Raw genomic sequence first — 16,043 nt, forward strand, 5'->3', positions numbered from 1 at the left:
AGACTCAGGAAAAAACAAAGAAACAGTCTCAGTCCATCTCAAGATGACTAGAGGATAGGTTGCTTCTGGGTATTAATAGAAGTTGAAACCCAAACCCCTAACAACCCCAAACCTGTTTGCCTCCACTCTGAATATATTCTGTGGTCCCATTTTGTTACTGCCTAAACCTGAGGGTTTGCCCTGGGACTTAGAGTGGCTGACAATTTTTCAGCTTGACTTTAATATTATTTTAAGTCACTTAAATAATTAATTTTAAGAAATTCTTCATGATTTGTTTTTGCTTTAAGGGATTTTACTAGACAGGTTTAGTGAAGCTTACCAAGCTTTAGTTTTTAAGAAGAAAATGGCAGTCTGAAAGCAAAGATTTTATGTGTAAGAAAACAAACATTCTTTGCTGGCACTTGACAAATGAGGGGGTATCTGAAGAAGGTTTGAGAAAAGGAGATTTCTGAAGACACATGGCTAATTGATAATCCAATTTGCTCATGCTCAAGAGATATTTTCATCAGCCAGTCACTTTTTCCACAAAGCTTGTCATGCATTTAACCAAAAGATTTCCAAAAAGATAAGTCATTTATCTTGTTTCATATTACTTTATTGATTTTATGCTATACCATATCAAATGTTATGATTACAGTTTGAAAAACATCATATCCCCGTGGCTTGAAAAAAGAATTCTTGAATGTCCTCCAACAAGATAAAGTACATTGTTGAAAATATATCTATTGAAAAAGATTTCTGAAGGCAAGAGATTATCCAAGTTATCAAGCAACTCAGCAAATTAGGAGAGAATTTCAGTAAGCATCTAGATTAAATTAGTGTGGAATTCTGTATTGTAACTGGGGTGAAAAATATTTCCTTTGAATGATCACCTACTGTCATGAGAGTACAGTTAAGACAGTGTCATGTCCTTGTGATATCTGCACTAAAAAGGGACAACAGTGGTTCCTGTTCGTATTCTGCGTCTGTTATTTGTTTCTATATTACTCTAAATGAAAATCTGTGATTAACAGGTCCATGAGTTGATACTTCCCTGTGTAAAAACCAGGATGCATCTGGTATCGCCTATGCTGTGATAGGTCTTTGGCAACAGTCCTTTCTGTCTTTTTCAGAGGTAAACACAGATGAAAATGGATAGGGGCATCACATGAATGAAGTTGTCTGTGACACCTGAGCAAGGTATCTGCAGGTTGTGAAATCATAGCACTGAGGTTGTAGAAAAATGAAGAGTGAGAGAGGGGAAAGATTCATACAGACAGTCTCCCTCTGTCACAAAGGTCATTAAACAGTACTGATGAAATGTACTTCTGGATCCCTCACAATAATGCTAATTTGAAATTCCTAAAGCAACCAGAGTTCATAGTAGACATGCAATAAACCTGGGTTCAAGGTGATAATTACTTATTTTCAAAGAGAGATATTCATATATAGACCAGAATTTACAGTGTGTCATGTAATACTTGTGTCTGCATTGCATTTAATTACTGGTGGCAATGAAGCAACTTCAGATACCTCTGCAGTACAAAAGAGAACACTGACTATTATGCCTTCTATAGCTATGCACCAGGAACAAAATTAAGATTTAAAAACCCCCAAACAAACAAAATACCCTAACAAAAAGTCCTAAACTCTTTGAAGACAATGGACTGAAAAACTGGTGTTCTTCTTGCAAGAATGAGGGAGTTTTATATTGTTGTGTTGAAGACATGTGAATTCAAGTCTTTATCACGATTTTGAATCGTATTTAAAATAGTCACATCTTGTGTCCACTGTAAGACAGGAACCCAGGTCAGGAGCCTGCTGTGATGTAGCAGGCTGCCTGGAAAGAGGTAATTTAGTCATGTGGATTAGGAGTTTGTGCTTTGCCATTACTCCCAGATAGAAATAAAGCCGTAGGGAGCTTTTAGCCTATGGCATGCTATTGGCTGGCATCACACTTAGCAAAACACTGCAGTCTCCTTTGAAATTCAATATGTGTGATTTCTTCATTGCCTGTTCTCAGACCTGGAAATTGACAAATTTTTAAATGAAATATAAATGGTCATTTAATATGAAATTAATATTTTAGTTGATATAGTTAGCTATGTGTTTCTGCTGAGGCACAATTAGCCAGTACATTGCATATTTTGTGTCTTCCAGTGTTTGCTGTAATAACTAATAATAAAGAGGGATAAAGTACTGAAATACTTGTGAAATATTGTTTTGCTACAACAGACATGGGGAGTAGAAGATTAATTTTAATGTACCTACCAGAATGAAAAAACTATTAAATAAATGATTTCTTTATATTGGAAGGATCAATTATATAATGAAGCAAAACCAACCTGCATACTTATTGATCTTCTCAGGGTTTTTCTGTGCCAAAAGTAAAAAGTTTTTGTTACAAATTTTCTTCAATTGCTTTTACTGGGGTATTTTTTCCTCAAACTCTTGTACAGTTATTGGCTAATCAACAAGTAACACAGTCTTTAATTAAAACCAAATGAAACCAAACCCAAACAAAAATATTATTTATTGTATCTACCTTATTTTCTTTAAAAAATGCAAACACCAACCTGTCTTAAGTACAAATTTTACATAATGTGACAAAACTTATGACGTCTTTTTGAAAATGTAAGGTTTTTTTATGGAAATATTTTCTAATTCCAGTACTTCAGTCAGTAAGAACAATGCCTTTAGAAAAATATTTCTAGTTTAGCACAGAAAGATATGACCTAAAAGGAAGTGATTACAGCAAAATTTCCATCAGTGGTACCTTAGTCTTATATGCTTCCAGGATTATTACAGTGGTGATAATGACCTAATCACAACTAAATTTAGCTTGAGTTGTTCTGTTTCAAGTAACAGAATGCAAGATAGATCTTATGCAAAGCTCCTTGCATATTGATATAGATTTCAAATCTGCCTCTGTTCTGTGAATATACCTTTTAGAAGTTAGCAAAATACAAGCTTAGAAAGTACTCAGCACTCTGCCTGCTACCCTGTCTTTTAAATGTAAAAAGTATGGTAGTATATAAAATTTTATAGTTATTTATATTTTGGGAGAGTAGTACCTGATGACTGGAAAATAGGAAAAAACGGTACTGAAAAGATAAAAAAAAGTGACATAAGCTAAAACGGGTCTATTAAGTTGACCTCAATACTGAGAACACATTTTTGAAACAAAGAACAATCAGGATGGAGGTAATTGAGAAGTGGTAAAATGAGTTAAATTCAAAAGTTGATCATCAAAGGTGAATAGTGTTTCATTAATGCTAAGTCTTTTCTGCTAAAAATGATTAATTACTTAGATGGAATTAATTCAGTGGATCTGTATCAATGTAGGTAAATATCATCTGCTGTGTTTTTCAGTATGCTATTACTGTCCATGATGGAAAGTAAAGGGATTGATAAAAGAACTAGGAACTGTATGAGAAACTTTCTAAGAAGGCTATTTTGGATTATGCCAAAGGCATATTAGCAGGAATAACATCTCTCACAAGCTGGTTCTGAGATTGCTCCTGTTTCATGCATTCATTAGTAACATCAGAATAATGAACAAATACAAGTCTGTATGGTTTTTTTTTATTTAGGAGTCCTCAACACTGCCAAGAGACCGAACTATTGTACAAGAAGGGTCAAATGTCCTTTCTGACTGAAGGGTGAGAAAATTGATGGCATAAAGTTCAAAAATCTCATAGTCCAAACACTTCTAGTCTGAAGCAACAATTAAATAGCTAGAAATAAAGGAGGGGAAAGAGACCTATCTGTTTTGACTGATCATATAACAACTGTGAACTATCAATATGAAACAGCTTTGAAAAAATCTCATAAAATTCAAGGATGGGTTTGTTGAAATGCTTTCAGAGTCAGAGGTGGGAATGATCATTCTACAAGAGGTTGGCAAAATTTTGCTGTGTTCTGATGTACCAGTGATTTGGAATACATTCAAAAAGAGATTAGTAAAGTGATCAGAGCCCTGAAACAACTGTATTATGAAGAGATATTAAAAGACGTTGGCCCTGTTTGACCAAAAAAGGCTGATATGGCAATCCCTTATATTTGAGGCAAACATAGAGAAACAAAACAATTATTGAAAAGAAACTTAATGTTGTAGAAGATAAAATGTTTAAAAATTGGTTGAGAATTAATTTGATTGAATGATTGAATATGACTCCTAAATTTCCAAAGAGGAACATTTTGAAAGGCTAGCAGTGGTAAGGGGAAATTTCTCCTTTTCCTTGTTTTGTTTAGTTCATAAATCTATGGAAAAGAGCCTGTAACTAAAAGATGCGGCTAAATATGCACATTTGGTTTGGTAAATTGAATTTCTGACATGAAACTACAGGCATCTAATGTCTTGATACCTCCAAGGGGATCTGAAAGAAGACAGCTCATTTTCTTTTTGTGCTTGTAAGACTTTCATGTTTCAGAACTTCAGAATCTCTGTGAAACCAGCAAGGTCCTTCTGACCCTGGAAGTCACTTTGCCCTTCAGCTCTTTGGTTGTGCTTTTAGCCCTTGGGAAACACAGGAGACTACAGCCGAGGGCGAGAAATAGACAGGGGAAACTTATTGCCCCGTGCACACTATATTTCTTCAGCTTTCTGGTATTGATGTTCATATGGTCGTGACTACACCAAACACTAACAAAAGGTGTCAAAATGGAAAATGAAGGATGAACTGGGATTATTCTTCATGTCTACTGTAGAACATGCTTTATACTGGAAATCTTATTTAAAATTTTCCTTCCTAGTGTAGACTCTTACGACACTGGATCATGGTGGAACATGCCTTTAAATCCAAGCAATGTTTTCCTATATTACACAATGGCTGCATATTTTTGACCTTTTTACAGGAGCTTAAAGTTAGTGAAATTGAGTTTTGGAAAGCATTTTTATGGCCAGTGATTCCTGTGATGTTCTGTGGCCTTTTTGAGGTATCCAGAATGACAACCTGCATTGTAGACACCTGGGGTTTAGAAGTCAAGTCTCCCCCGTATCTTCTGTAACATTATAAATTCTGTCTTAAAGACATCATCTTGCTATTAAATTAATGAATTTTATAATCAAATAAGTGGTATCCAACTCTATTAGTTGGATTTTACTTCTCTTTCAATGAGCTTTCAAAGTCTAGAGCAGTCCAGACACTATCTGGTGAAAAGTTCTAAGCAAATTTTACTTCATGTGTTGATTGGATACAGTGGCAAAGGTACCATCAGCTTAGTAAGATATGAAAAATCCTAACATTTCTTCTTCTTCTGAGAAATTGCCTCTCTACAATAACTACAAGGTGGATGCCAGATTCAAGCCTAAGGTTAGATGACTTAGACATTTCTGTCTCAGCTTTAGTTGCAGAAACTCTAATCTTAAATACTGCTCAAAGTTATCTCAGTACAGAGGCCATCAAGTCGACTGTATCAAGCCAGTAAATTTATTAAAGCCAAAAAGTTTATTAAATTTACAAGTTAATGAGTATTAAAATGAAAATATATATAAAATTTTTGCAACATTTCAATAAATTTGGCAGGAATTAATTTTTACCTGTTTGTAGACTATTAGGAATAAAAGCATTTCTGTCTCCTATTGATTAGAAAACCAGCAGGAGACTCTTGATTTGAATGAGCTGACTTGATGTTCAACTTTCTCTTTCCATTCAGTGACAAAATATAGTCCTGGGTACAAAAATTAATTAGATTTTACAAATTACTATATAGTGCAATAGCACTTCATCTTAGAGATAAGCTGTTTCAAATGAATCATAGCCTTTCTACTTAAAAGAAGAAAATCAAGGAGAAAAATGACAATGCTAATGTGAAATCCTTTCCAATTTTGATGATGAATTTCAGCGCTCTTTTCTGCTATTTATTGTGGAATGGCAACGTGGCATTCAGCAGCACAAAGACTGAGCTGTTTCTCACCATGTTCACGTGTAATTTTGGGTGTCCAGTAGAGTTTTCAAAACATAGCATTACAGATGACTTCCAGTATAGATGTCTGAGTCCCCTTGGCTGAAACAGGCACACAAATGTCCCACAAAAAACCTAATCCAACCAAACATCTTGGAAAGGATGAAATTATTGTGATGGTTATTAGAACAGGAGTGAAGCCATTTCAGAGCAGCTGGGGCAGGATCAGGCCCTGTGACTGACTGGAGACAACTGCTCTAAAATACTGCTTCAGGGGAATAAAATCCTATTTCTTTTGTTGTTATTGCCATTTGGCTGAAGAAGAATTCACAAAAGAATTATTTTAACTTAAAGGCATATTAATTTTTTTTATTGCTTTTGCCTTAAAACCAATTCAAACAACTTTTATTGAAGCAACTTTGCCTTCCCATATACATACAAATATTTATTCTCTTCAGTTTTCAAGAGCTTATTGATTCCTGTTGTCTTGCTTTCTTTTGCTTCTAACACAACCTCTCTTCGTCTTGCATTCTCTCAAAAGAAAAAAACCTTTGGAACGTTTGACGAGCTGGTGCACTACTGCCTAGTCTGCCTACAGTATTTTTTAGGGATAAAGACATTTTGTGTTGCATTTAGATATTCTATCTTCATACCACTGCTATATTTTAAATTTCAAGTGCCTTAAGTAGCTGATGGATAGTAATTACCTGTACAATGCACACTGGAGCCTGGCTATTGCATATGTAACTCTCTCAGTTACATTGCATATGTAAGGTTTGAAGAGCCCAACAAGTACTGATATGAAGTGGTTGAGAGGCTGTGGTTAGTTGCAAGTGTCCCTGAGTCCCGTATGGTGCTTCTGTCCTTTTCCACGTGGTGTTTCCCTTCCTGTCCTCCCTAGTTTTGCAAACAAAAGCAGGCTGAGAAGGCTGCATTCTACATAGTATTCAGCAGCCACAGCTCTAGGTCTGTCAGCAACTCTGAGACGAAGCTATAAACAGTGGTAGTTGTTGATGGAAAAAATAAGATTAATAATGTTAATTACATGTGAATTAACAGCCAGTCAGGAAAGCACAAGCCCAAGACTAATCTTGGACACTTGGACCAGTACCATCGCACTCACTTGTACAAATCACATGGTATTTGTGGTGACAATATTATAAGGCAATTTTTTTTTTCATTTTTGCAGATTATAGCACTTTTTCTATTCCTTAGCTTGAAATGTTTAGACCAGAAATCTTTTATGTTTTTAATCATCCTAGAATAACCAGCACATTTTTCCTCTCTACATGAACAATTCCAGCTAGAAAAAGCCCTGTTATAATCTGAATAATAAGCAGGTTTGGTGCAAACCGGCATACCTGCAGTGTCTTGTTCTCACTTTTATTTCTTACAAAAACAGAGAAAAGGAGACATTTGATAAGAAGATTTCTGTTTTACTGGGTTCCTGTTTTCTTTTTAACTTCAAAAAGTTATAGTTGTTTTTGATAGCAATAGTGCTTTTCACTAAAGAAAAAGATTATTGCCTAGCAGACATTAACTTGTATCATGAGGATAATTATCTTTTCTTAAATGTGAGAAATGTTTGGATTTGTGGCTAGTTAAATCTGTTGACGCTTGCAAAAGAGTTCAGTGTGATTTACAGGAGGAGAACACCAAGCCTTCTGAGTTCAGTATCTCTTTATTGTGCTTACTATTCTTGTGAAAAAATGCCTTTTGAAAGCCAACATAATCCCTATGAGTAATCTCCTTAAGAAAACTTTGGCAATGTATTCTTGGCCTGAATTCCTCTCTGGCATGAATGATACAGCCCACATAGCTGATTCTTTGTCACCAATATCTACAGACTGTAAATCACACAAAACAGAAGCAAGCATAATGCTTTACAAAAATAACCCATATTTTCTAATTAAATTTTTGCTACTTTTGTTCAGCAAGATGAAGCAAAATTAATCACTGCTTTCTGAAATACTAGAATATCTAAAGTTTAGAAAGAACTTGAGATCTAAATCTTTAAATTTATCTGAAATTAAGCGTCTATATACATTTTGGGCTGAAAGCAATTTATTTGAAAACACCCTGGACTATTGTAGTTGCTTAGAGAGTAGTTTGGAGAAGGACAAATGTTCACCCATGAATAATTTTCTCTTCTGAATTATTACCATCGGCGGCAAGAAACAATTGTAATATTTAGCTTAGATGCCTTACTAATCTTCTCTAAAAATCCCACTATGTTCATCATTGTCCATCCTGATGCTGTCCCTGCTCAAATGCCATAGGTATTTTATAAAGCAAGAGCAAACATGTGTTTCACTTTTGTGAAAGATTTGTGTAGCTACTGCGCAGGAAGTTTTACTTCTGTACTGTACAGTTCTTCTTGAGAACATATATAAATGACACTGCATAGCATAACAAAAGAACTCTTACATGTTTTCAGTAGTATAACAGCTACATGGAGACAGGCTGAGAATTGTAAATTCAGCTAGATGTGAATTCACATAGCTCTAAGACAAAAATGTAGGGCATATTTATTGCACTGGTGGATTCATTCTGGAGATATAACAATTACTAAATCCATAGTGTTGGCATAGATAACCAATTTTTCTTCCAACCTTACAGCAGAAAAATATCTACCCAGAAGTCCATCTCAAAGTCAATTTAGAAATATTGCAAGGAGGTTATTAACAAGAGAAGTGTGGAATTTTTTGCTGATCTATATATCATCAGAAAAGTCACTCCAGTAACGAAGTGTTTGGGTCTAGAATCTGTACTTTAAATGTTTTTGAATTAATTCCTATTTGTATCTTGTTTTTAAAGCTGCAATTGTTCCTGCAGTTTCACTGCCCAAGCAACTTTGCTTCTGCCTGGTATTGTACTTATGAACCAGCTCACCTGTTTGATATTTTATCTTGAAAAATTTGATGTAGTACAGGCTAAGACAATAAGCAAGTGCCAACATTTTCTAGCATTTGAATATTTCATTCCCCCTTTAGCAGTGCTGCTTTGAGCTGTGGTGGCTTGTGATTTTTATAAGGAAAAAAAATCTAAATCAAGGATGTAAATACCCAGTAACCACAGAAAATCAGATATCTTTAAGAATTGAACACACATCAGCTCATCTGTATCCTGATGCTCAGTTACTGAAATAATCTCTGAAACACCACTGATTAGGAATGTACAAGTTACTGTGTTTTCCCTACCTTTAACCTTTGTAGAATACAAGAAAGTAAAATCTTTTGATTAGAAGATAAAAATGACAAAAATATATAACTCTAAGAATTGTTTTCCTTACAGGAAATAGAAGAGGAAGATAGTTTATTATCTGAATAGATGATCAGAATCAAGTACATGCCTGAACTTTTCACATTACTGCTAGAAATAGACAATTGTCTTGTTCCTTAAACAAAACTCTAAAATAAAATTTAAAAAGAAGAAATTTGCTGGAATTAAAATTGTACTATCATCTGTACAGGTGTTACAGACACAGTTAAGGCTACAGGCAGACCAGGTGTTGCCCCTTCTCTGATACTGAGTTGTAGGCTGATTTAAAAGAGGCAATTTGAAGATACTTTTTTCATATTAAGTGGTTAAATTTTGCCATACAGGTCAAGGCCTTATTATTAAGAAGCCTGCTTCTCCTATGTTTTTATGATATATATTCAGTTTAAAGGAGAAAATGACAAACTGATGTCAGGTGAACATATCCTTTATTTTCTTACCAACGTCTCATAACTGTTCCTTCTGCCCTCTGAGTGATAAAGTCAGACAAAGAAATATTGGCAATATGTTCAGAAACAAAAGTATCTCTTTTATGAGAGAGCCCATCTAGAAAATATAAGCTATATTATCTTTAGCAATTACAGCATTTTTTGCCCCCGGCTAGATGCACTCACTTATGTCATTACAGATGATAGAGATAAATGAGCATTGTGCCAGAACCTGCCCCCAGTGCCCAATATTTTTCTATTTCTCCTTTCCTTTGTATCTCTCTTTCTACTGCCCTACACACTGTGTGTTCAAAGCAGCATCTTTGCTGCTTTGCAAAGAGAGTACAAATAAGGTGAGTAAGGCACAACATATTAGCCTATCAGATCAGGAATGCTAAATATGTAACAGCTCAGCTATAAATGACTACAGAAATAGAAATGTAACAGAAAATCAGGGCTTTTGTTTTTGTGGGAGTTTGATTTAGGATTCAAATTCATTGCAGTGAGCCGTGAAGGTAAGAAATCAATAAGAACAGGATGCTAACTCCAGTAAGAAGATCAGGGTGCAGCAAAAGCACAACATTTTTCTGGTTTCCCATGAAAGGCCTGCCAGTCCCATCATTACAATATCCCCCCTGAATTCTATACAGAAACAGGAAGAGAATATATACAGTACTCAAAACAAATGAACTCTAAAAAAACCTGAAGAAATGAGCATAATGGCGCCATACAAGAAAATTCTCTACTTCTCCATCTGCTCTAAAACAATGAGATTATAATGAATTATAATTTCTTGCAACAGGATCTCTAATCTGCATGAAGATTTCTTGTATTCCCAACAATGCAGTGCAGTTGAAAAGCTGAATTAGAAGTATTGTTTTCTGTCTTCTTGTATCTCTTCCTATTCTGATAACATTACATTTTGTAAGAAAGAAGAGGAAAATATTGGAGATAGCATAAAGTAAAACACTAAATACCCTAATTTTACAGACTAAAATAAGGAGAAAGTACTTTTTAAAACTGCTAGTTTTTGGTATATAGTAAATATACTGTATTTCTGAAGCGCTGCTTTCACCTGATATTTGGCTGCTTTCAGCAGAGTTCACCATTCAGGAAAACAACATGAATGGCAAAACACTCCTTCAGCTCACCTCAGGTTACTCCATTGACAGAAGGGGTTTGAAGAAAAAAACAGCTATCAAAATTCTAGGTTTGTACATGCACCCTGAAATCAAAGTAGGTTAGAGTTATGTATGGGGAATAACCCATACAATTTCCCTTACTGGAATATTCTTCATGGGTGTGCACCTCAGGGAGGGTGATGCCAAAGAACAATATTCATCACAGATGAAAAAAATGAACACGAGAATGACCAAAAGATAAATAATCCATGTTTCCTTCAAACCTTTGTACATTTTTTTCAATTCCAATATCCAATCCCTTACTTTTAAATTGCTTGAGGCAATTTCTTAAGTGACCTGTATATTACATAGCTTCTCAAATGACTCATGGAAGAGGTGCATGGATCAGAGGTGGGGCTGAACCTGCTATACTTTGGATGGTCAATTGCTGAGCAGTGGGGTTGGATATATCCTGTTTAGAGTTAAAATAACCACACAGGCATATTATCAGGGAAAAGGTATGCCATTGTCACATACAGAAATAAGGCTGTATTGTGGGAATATTCCCTTTTAAAGACACAAAGAAGAAAAGAAAAGAAAAGAAAAGAAAAGAAAAGAAAAGAAAAGAAAAGAAAAGAGAAAAGAAAAGAAAAGAAAAGAAAAGAAAAGAAAAGAAAAGAAAAGAAAAGAAAAGAAAAGAAAAGAAAAGAAAAGAAAAGAAAAGAAAAGAAAAAATGTTTTGGAAAAAACACATATTCTGTTGTTTACCTCAACTGTATTTGGAATAACATCATATCACATCTTTGTTGGAGGAAAGGACTTGGTTTGAGAAATTACCCACTTGAAAAGAAAGGTCAGAAGCCCCTGGACTAAATTAAAGGCATTCAACTTTTGCATTTAATTGGTGCGCATTCAAATGCAACCTTCATCTAAAGGACAGGACTTTCAGTTTCATTGTCTGATACTTTCTGTCTTTTATTGAATCTCACCACTGTTTTCTGGTTTTTCTCGTTCCTGCATAAAATGTGCAGCTGCTGTCGAGAGAATTAAATTACATATGCAACTATAGTGAATGATGATAATGGGGGTGAGATGAGTGAGTTGCTTTGATGTTTTCATGCAATCATTTATATAAGCAAATTTTACATTTAACTTGGTTCCCTGTAGTTTTAGCAGTGGTGGTTGCCAAAGAAAAGTGGATAAAGCATAAAAAATGATAAAACTCTTTGAAAAATATTTAGCTGGATGTCTATAGAGAGGGAAGTGATTAAAATTTTTAAAAAAATAGGTAAGATTAAATTTCTAATTCTGAAAAATTTTCCATATAGACTAAAAAAGCCTCCAAACCCCAGTTATGAAAGTATCACATTTTCAAACTGAAAAGTTCAGTTTTTCCTGGAATAGCTTCACATGCTCTCTTATAAAGTATACAAAGCTCTTAATGAAAATAGGATGTTTCCAATTTATAAAATTATGAATATTCCTATTATATTAATAGATCTTAGGAACATATTTGGTTCACATTAAATTCTTAGATAACACTTGAAATCTATACTTGAAGCACAAAAGTATTTAAAATATTGATTCGTTTTTTCTGAGAAAGCGATTTCCTACCAGTGTCGGTCTTCTGCAACATGTGACAATAAATTGCATGGCTTCCCAAGCCCAGACACTAAGTGGTATCCTTGAAAGACAGATAGTTCATTGCTGATAGGACAAGACAATAGGAACTTTACTAATACAAAGCTTGACAGCAAGCAGAAGGTCTTCTATTCCACAGTCTTTTCCATAGTCCTTTTTCTGCCTTTGCCCTTCTCTGTAGTGCATGAGAGCTAACAGAACCCTGTAAACTTGACTTTGAGTTCATCTGAATTATCTTCTAAATTTCACTGCACTTCAGGGCTTAGCAATGTTTTGCAACACTGTCTGCATTGCAGGACTGAAAATTCTTTTAAGGAAAGGTAGTGCTGTACAATTTTGCACTGAATAAGGAGCAGAACTGAGACACATTAGCCCCAGAGCATTCCAGGGAATTACCTGCAATTCAGAAATGTCTAAATCTAGTTTTTCTATTTCTGATCTAGTAGGAAATAATGTTCTCTAGCTTATTTATAAGGAAAATATTTTATTTTCTTCCCCTTATTGAATTTGAACTGTGCCAACTGCCAAAACAGGACAACAAATTTCACTGTTTTTAGTCTTTGCTGGCTGGTCTTCACAATTTGGTTTTTTTCCTTTCTCTTTTTTGTCTTTAAAAAAAAATAAATTATACTTCTTTCTGATTAACTACAGAATTACCAATGTAATGAATAGGAATCTCAGGGAATTAATGTATATTCTTGTTGTGTATGCAGAGATACCAAGCAGCAGAAGCAACAACTCTGTCTCATATATGACTTCTTTCTTAATTACTCTACCTTCCATTTTATGATTCCTCATAAAGTTCATGTGATGGAAAGCAGAAATACAACATATAAATCAGTGTGCTCCTGCCATGGGTACCTGTGCTCAGCATGAGAGAAGTTCATTTTTTATTGCTGCTTCTTCCACATGGTGTTGCAGATAGAGGAGAGCATGGGAAATTACTCCTATTTAAACTCCACCAGAACAAAACAGCTCCATCCTCTCCAGTAAATGATGCAGCCCAATGATACTGAATTGCTACTACACATCTTAGCCTGTTTTTCCAGAAGAGCTTTTGTTTTTAATTCCAGCAGTGATCAGATGGAAAATACCCACACACATTTTCCATGCCAAACTCTGGAACCCAAATCTGACTCCTGGCCGCTCTGTCTGGGTCCCCACCGTGCCCATGTTCTTGGATGCATTGAGAGGCAATGTTCTGGCATAAGAACAGGGAGTGGGAAGGTCAGAGCAGAGCAGGCAGATGGAAGCAGGCGCCCAGGGCTGCGGTGAGTCCAGCAGGCAGTTTGTCCATCCGTGGGTGAGCGGGCAGCGCCTCGCAAAATGCCAGACATTTTGAATGGAAGGAAAGGCAGTGTGGTTTTGACCCAAACAGCACTTCCTTAACAGCAAATTAGACCTGAACCTGTGGAAGGACATGTTTAGAATTCCCTGATGTTCTTTTGGAACCCAGTGGACTGAGGTACAAAGCATTAGCTTTACATGGGCTGCTTTGTGGAGAGAGAGTAAATGATGTAACTCTTATGTTGATATGTTGGTCCTATAGCAAAGTAAGCACAATCTTTAGGGTTCTCCCTTGTCCCTTGCAGGCTGAGGAATGCAAAGCCAGGACTATTCACGACCGCCTTTGGTATCCAATTCAGTAACTGGAAAAAATATATGTAGTTGTGAAACATTTGGCTGCAATACGAACATGAAATTGCACAAAAAGAATCTCAATTCCCATTCTCTGTAGGTCCATTGAGCCCCATGGGTGGGTCACAACAGGATGTTCTGTCCAGAATACAGACTCAGGACAGTAGCCAAAACAGAAATCTCAAGTTGAGGGGTTTGTATCTTGTAATAGTTAATAGCAATCCCAGAATTAATTTCTTTTTCATTAGGGTCTTTTAGTCCCTCGATTTTGTGATATGACAAAAGACTTTGTGACAGTTTTGTTCAAACACTGAAATGTTCTCATATCCAAGGTTATCTAGTACAGAGTTGTTGGGAATGTGCGCATATGGCTGCATACACTATTTTACTGGAACCAATGATTTTTAATAATTATTAATCTGTACTATTTACTTATTCAAGAGTTTTAAGTGCTTCTGGGTTTTATGAAGATTTTCAGATAATTTTCAGAGCAGTTAAATCACAGATCACTAACACAAAGAAAAACTAATTTAGTTTAACTAGCTTATACCAGTGTGGTTTTTTTGTGGTAGGAGGTAAGGGTAGTAACCTTCTTGTAATGTCAGAGAGGTAATTATTGCTTGTCAGTTGTTTCAGCACATACTGCTTTTTATTGTTCTTTTTTTTCCCCTCCTAAACCTTTTTTTAATCTTATTTATCAGATATATTTGCAAAATAACATGGCAGCTAAAGGACCATTTCAACCTTGAGCTGCATAAAACAGAGATATTTATGCCTCTCATGGAGCAGGAAGATAATAGACCCTATCTGTATAGTGACAATGAAGCTGGAATATTGCACTGAGAGTCTTAGACACCTTATTTCTTGAAAAATGTAGACAAAAGGGATGAAGTTCAGAAAAAAACAATGGATAATAATCATGAAGATGGAGGGATTGCTACAGAAGGAAAGATTAAAAGAGACTCAGCACTCAGCTGTAACAAAAAGCCCTTCTTTTTTTGAAGACACATTCTCTAACCTTATATATAAATGTAAACCTCCATATGTATAACTGCAGTAACATTCGTGGTATTTTCCATTTCATGTACCAATGGCAAACAAAATGTGTTTCTCTGCAGACTGGAAGTTAGAGAGCAGGAAAATCATAATCTGTGGGCATCAAAGTAAACTTCAGCAGGAGGACAAAACATCTTTCCTCTGTCGATGTTAGTTAATCTGCAAAAACTATTACAGTGGTTCAACTCATTCCCCAAATAACCTAAGATTTCCTTTTCTAGGCTTCTCTCATACAAGATATGATACAAATGCAAGCGTAGCACTAATATGTCACTTAGTAATTCAGTACCTCAGTTCTCAGTGACTGCTTAAAGCTCAAAAATGGATAAAAGACATCATACTGGCTTCTTGAATAAACACTTCTGCCCTAACATCCAGCTTAAATCAACCTGGAAATCAGTCCTGAGACAACCCTAGCAAAGGTTTATGCTTCTGCACAACAGCTGAGGTGAATGCTTAAATCTGCTTTCTTACCTCTTTTGAGGAGTTAGACCAGTCTTGCTACCTTTGCAGCCATTGACAAATTGGCAATTTTGAATGGACTCAGGCAGCTCAGGCAGGACAATTATGGGGGAATACAGCAAGATCTGTATTCAGCAAGCAAAATATATCTAAAATGAACAAGTGTATACAGTTTCATATTTCATTAGGTGTGTTTTCCCTAATCTGTTTAAACATACTGCCAATTTCCTCTGATACGTGAGACAAATTGAAAAATGTAGTGTTATCTTGCTTGCATGAGAGTCCACACCTAAGGTCACAACCTTATGTAAATGAGCCCTGGTTTTAGGGAAAAGGATAGTCTGTTTAAAGGGCTTGAGTTTGAAATGATTACTGTTTCTGGGTCTTAACATCTGAGAGGCCTGTAGTCCATAACAGATACAAGTCTCTCATCTGTAGATTTATGCTCTGCGACATAAATCAGAATAGCTCATTGAATTTCATGAAAGGATACTGATTTTACATTTGGTTTCTACTGAACTTGAGTATTTAA

This window comes from Melozone crissalis, unplaced genomic scaffold (genome assembly GCF_028551555.1).
Source record: "Melozone crissalis strain CALT ecotype California unplaced genomic scaffold, PUWL_Pcris_2 ptg000004l_1, whole genome shotgun sequence".
In the NCBI taxonomy this organism is placed as follows: Eukaryota; Metazoa; Chordata; class Aves; order Passeriformes; family Passerellidae; genus Melozone; species Melozone crissalis.